The following is a 6111-nucleotide window of genomic DNA, read 5'->3' on the forward strand; positions in this document are numbered from 1 at the left end:
GCGAGCGCGAGCGACACGATGAAGTAGTTGGTGGCGGAGCGCAGCGCGCGCTCGCGCCGCACCGCCGCGATCACCAGCACGTTTCCGAACAGCGTCAGCGCCGGGAACACCAGCAGCAGCAGCGCCCAGGGCCGCCCCACCCCCTCCCCCGCGCCGCCCGCCGGCGGCCCCCCGCACCAGCTGCCGTTCCCGCTCCACGCCCAGGAGCAGTTGGCCGCGCTCACGTTGGGCTCGCCGGCGCTCAGGTTGCTGTAGAAGTAGTCGCTGAAGTCGCGCACCAGCGCCGCCGCCTCCGCCTCCGCCTCGGCGGCCATGCCGCTACCCCGCCATCACACCACCGCACGCACTGCCCTGCAACAACACAAGCTCGTTAGCCGGGAATAAACAATAATTAAGGCACAAAGCTCCAGGCCACTCTCCTACTAGATGGTGCAATTAATACTACATTGTACGAGGCCATGCGCTTAGCAAGAAAAAGGGGCCTATAACTTTTATGAGGCTTCTGGCGCAAATCTTATCAATAGCAATACAACGGGGGAACGCTGCGAGTGTACTTTTGCGCCGAGATGGCTTGTCGGGAGTTAATTGATGACTAGATGTAAGTATGTTCGACCCTCCCGTGCCCGGCACGTGGGCGGCTGACAATCCACAGAGGCAGCCAAGTCAGTCGTAATAGACATGTAAAGCGAGTGCCGCCGCATCCATCACCGGCCGCTAATACTGCTCGCGTTCACACTTCATTGCGAATGATTGATCGGGGAAAAATCAAACCGCCCTTCTTCACCCCCCCCCCCCCCTGCCTCCTGCCCTCTCTCCCCCCCTCGCCCCGCCGTCATCAATCACTGCTGTCTTCGCGACGCCGGCAATTACTTAATCCTACCAATTATGCCGCGGCTAACAATTAACACGGACCTCCATATTGAGCCGATCGGGTTGAGCTCGCGAGAAAGTATTTCATTCATTCATACAAATCTATCACGGGCGCTTTCAACCAATCTATTCTATTTTGATCGAGCCAAGTGTACAGTCACCGGCATAAATAAGTGATTATTTCTGTACTATGTCGCTTTTAATCGTTTGACAATTTCGTATGAGATATCAAACAAGACGTTAACGTGACAAGGTATAGACATCATCACTTATTTATGCCGGTGACTGTACCCACGTATAAGATAATAGGTCTTAGCTTCGAAACGAGTGTTGAGTTGAGAAGCGAACAATACGTGACAATTATTCGTTTTTCACAGCAAAAGTTTCAGACTAAACATATACTTACCTGCCCGGTGTTTCTTGATGTTATTTATGATTTATAACAATGATGGGACATATCGAAGCTAATATTAAATTTGCGTGTAGATAATAGGTTTAAACTTTCACGATTATTAAGAATTATTTTTAAAATCATCACTTTTAAATGTCCAACCACCACCACCACCACGAGACCACGGGGACAACGCCGTGAAACGTTGGAAGTTTAATATGTAGTTATACGCGATTAAGTCTTAATGAGATAATAGGTAATCTAAAGAATTCATCACTTTTTAAATGTTGCTGAATAAAAGTACTTTCGGTTGAGGAGCAAGTAGCAAGTGGCTTTACGATTTGCTCTACTTTTATTTTCAATAAAAATACATATAATACCAACAGCAAATATTTATAAAAACGTCGAGGATGTCTTTTAATCAGGTGTTGCCTGATTTGGCTTCTAAGAACCACAGAAGTTTTTAATCTTCCTTGTTAACTTTTATAGCATATAAAAGTGATGGTGCTATGCATGATTGTGAACTAGCATCATATGTCGAAGTTAAACTGCTCAATTAACTTTTTAACAAAAAATAAAACCGCCTTGAAAAAAAGCGTGTTACAAAACACGGAGAAACTAAAAAGCCAAAAATAATAAACCTTCGAATTCAGATTTCTTATCGGATTGCAATAATCTAAACATCCAAATTATAAACAAATCAATTATTTTTGTAGTCGGTACTAGACCTGTTCGTCGCCTTGCTATTTCCTGTTTGCCCCACCCAACCATACGCAGGCTGCCCCCGACTCCAAAAATAATTGATTTGTTTATAATTTGGATGTTTAGATTATTGCAATCCGATAAGAAATCTGAATTCGAAGGTTTATTATTTTTGGCTTTTTAGTTTCTCCGTGTTTTGTAATACGCTTTTTTTGACGGTTTTATTTTTTGTTAAAAAGTTAATTTATTTGTTGATTTTTAGTGGTTCCTAGTGATATTATATGTATCAGTCCGAATATATGTACAGTAGTGAAAGAATTATCCTTTAACTCCTAACCGTTGAGGAGTTGACCTTCCATCATCAGCTCAGCCACATAAAATTATTACCATCAGGCGTAAATACTGGTGTACCTTTGAAAAATACACTAAGAACATTACATGTGCCTATAACATTTGAAGAGTTCCCTCGATTTCTCCAAGATCCCATCATCAGACCCCGACTTGGTGCCAATCGGACCATCTCGGGGTTATACCCGTTCGATCAAAAAAAAATTTGAAAATCGGTCCACGATCCTCGGAGATATCGAGTAACATACATACAAAAAAAAAAAAAAATCAGTCGAATTGAGAACCTCCTCCTTTTTTGAAGTCGGTTAAAAAGCAATGTAACGATGAGGTTGTCGGCGGCGGCGGCGTGCGGTGCGCGTTGCGCGCATTAACCGAACTCGTTAGCATAACGGCCCTTTATGGAAACGCGCGGCCTAGTGGATGGGTATTGTTGGTTGGGCGTCGATAGTTCGACGCCCAACCAACAATACCCATCCACATTTCAAATATCTCCTATTGGTTCAATACTGATATGACGTTACTCGCAGCGCATCTCGCTCTTGTTTTTAAAATCAATAGAATATTTGGAATATCTAATCGTTTTTTAGAACGCAGTTCGCGAAATGGACAGTTTTACTGCTCACGAAGCACCCAATAAACCTAATACATGCGATTACGAAGGGCAGAGTGGACGTGGACGTGGCCTGCATCACACTCGCACGGGTGCCGATGCCGGCCACCGAATACAAGAGACAGCACTTATTGTGTTCATGGCATTCATGAATAATGAATCACAACTCCCGAGTGTACGCTGCGTATGCGTGACTCTAATTTTTAACCGACTTCAAAAAAGGAGGAGGTTCTCAATTCGACCGAATGTTTTTTTCGAGAATCGTGGACCGATTTTCAAAATTTTTTTTTTGATCGAACCGGTATAACCCCGAAATGGTCCCATTGGCACCAAGTCAGGGTCTGATGATGGGATCCTGGAGAAATCGAGGGAACTCTTCAAATGTTATAGGCACATGTAATGTTTTTAGTCTATTTTTCAAAGGTACACCAGTATTTACGTCTGATGGTAATAATTTTATGTGGCTGAGCTGCTGATGGAAGGTCAACTCCTCAATGGTTAGGAGTTAAAGGATAATTCTTTCACTACTGTACATGTATTCGGACTAATACATATAATATCACTAGGAACCACTAAAAATCAACAAATAAATAAACTTTTTAACAAAAAATAAAACCGCCTTCAAAAATAAGCGCGTTACAAACACGGAGAAACTAAAAAGCCAAAAATAATAAACCTTTCAATTCAGATTTCTTATCGTATTGCAATAAGCTAAACATCCAAATTATAAACAAATCAATTATTTTTGGAGTCGGGGCCAGCCTGAGTATGGTTGGGTGGGGCAAACAGGCAATAGCAAGGCGACGAACAGGTCTGGTACCGACTACAAAAATAATTGATTTGTTTATAATTTGGATGTTTAGCTTATTGCAATACGATAAGAAATCTGAATTGAAAGGTTTATTATTTTTGGCTTTTTAGTTTCTCCGTGTTTTGTAACGCGCTTATTTTTGAAGGCGGTTTTATTTTTTGTTAAAAAGTTTTTACCAAAACATGATCAATGGTGATCAGAGCGCGGGCGAGCGAGATAAACTATGTGCAACTTTTGATGCATCTATCGAACTCAGAATTTATCGTCTTACATTCGTACGCTCCAGTGAATAAAATTCCAGGCGGTCAGGATCGCGGGCACCGCCGGTGTCGAACAAAAGCTGGGGTCCTTCGAGGGCGGCGGCGGCGGCGGCGGGAGATGCGGTGTCATTCCCGCGAGTCGCGGACTTTTTGTTAATGGCATTATAATTGCAAGGCCGGCGCGGTGCGCGGTGCGCGGCGCGCGGCAGCGGCGCGGCGCCCATCAAAACTTCATTACGACTGTCGGGCACCGGGCGCCGGGCACAAGGGCGGGGGCACATTACCTTTTGATTTATCATTTCATTTGGTGCCGCATTCAGCATTGACTCAAATTCGTATGGAGTATGATTGCGTTCACGAACTTCGCTATCTTTGCTTAGCGCGTCGCGCGCCGCAACGATACAAAGTTACCTACACTCAAGAAAAGCTATAAGTATCATTTTATAATTAAGTGCTCATATTCATAAATAATAAACTAAATTCTACTAGCTGTTTTTATTAAATACTTTAATTTTAAAGAGCTATTGGACAAACTTGAGCGTTTGCAAAATGTTTGCATTAGGTACATATTTGGCCTTCGCAAATTTGACCACATCTCTTCTTTTCGCTCACAACTCAAATGGCTGCCGATTCGACGTCGCAGAGACATACATGTTCTTTCCCTTCTGTTTAATGTTCTTTTCTCTCCTTCCTCTCCCCCTTATCTCTCTGAGAGATTTAAATTTTTAGCAGACGGCAGCGGGCACCGCCTTCGTTCCAGTGCAGATCTCACCCTGTCTATCCCACCTCACAAACATAGATCCTATGACAAGTCCTTTACTGTTTACTCTGTCAAATTATGGAATTCATTGCCACCTCCCCTTCGACTAGGGTTGCCAGACGGTCGGGATTTGGCGGGATTCTCCCGATTTTTAACATGTGTTCCCGAATCCCGACAAATTAGAAGATACCCCGATTTCTCGAAATACTCTAAAATTTCAAGTTCCAAACTAGAATCAAGCTAAATTATTTTTCTGGAACCACCGTAAAGCAAGTACCTACCTACCGTAACCCGCGCCTAGTGTGCGAAACGCGTTGTTGCAGTGCGCAGTGTGGGATGCGGTACGTTTTTTAAAATATTTTGGTTGCTCATATCGTGGGTGTCATTTCAATGAACGAATTTCTTGGACACTACATCCTATACCGATTAATGTGTCAATACTGTGGGACTTCGTTAAATCAAGTCTTTCGTCCCGATTTCGAGAGCACTGGCTTTAGCAAGTGCTGGCTTCTAAATATCATGGATGATATCCAGCTATTGTCAGAATAAAGTTGAAAGATCGTATTATTAAATAAAGTCTGCTAACAGATTCTTTCAGCAATTTTTCCTGTAGATTTCTCTATCGAAAAGTAACCAATGCCAGGTAGCTAATACCGCATCAACTTAATTCCCGGTAAAGTAGATATTTGGAGACACGTCTACATTTTCATTGTTTCACAGGAATCGTAAAGAAATTGCCTTTCAGATATGGTATAATGTTGGTTGCGAGGTAGTGTTTAAAATTATTTAAATGCAAATTTCGTCAACAGAAATCAAGATTTTGACAGCATGTTGTTGCCGAATTATTTTCAGCGTTCACTTTAATTTTATTTATCTAGATTTGCTTTTAAAAATGATTTTAAATATTATAATTTTCTGATTCTGGCAATTTGAATGGTGGATGTATAATACGAAGTAAACTAGAAATTATCCAAGAAACAGTAGGTACTCTGAATTTGTCAAATTCGTTACGAATCAGTCCTTATGATAAGATTTTTATTGTTATTCAAGATTTCAAAGAATATATATAATTATACAAGTAAAAAAACTTCTATGAGCAGGAGGTGTGCCACAAATGTCATAATACAAACTTATAAAGTATATTCTTTAAATATAATTACGTTCCTACTTTAATTTGAATGTTTTTTAGGGTTCCGTAGTTAACTAGGAACCCTTATAGTTTCGCCATGTCTGTCTGTCCGTCCGTCCGTCCGCGGATAATTTCAGTAACCGTAAGCACTAGAAAGCTGAAATTTGGTACCAATATGTATATCAATCACGCCAACAAAGTGCAAAAATAATAAAAAAATGTTTTATTAG

Source organism: Leguminivora glycinivorella, chromosome 17 (genome assembly GCF_023078275.1).
Source record: "Leguminivora glycinivorella isolate SPB_JAAS2020 chromosome 17, LegGlyc_1.1, whole genome shotgun sequence".
NCBI lineage: Eukaryota > Metazoa > Arthropoda > Insecta > Lepidoptera > Tortricidae > Leguminivora > Leguminivora glycinivorella.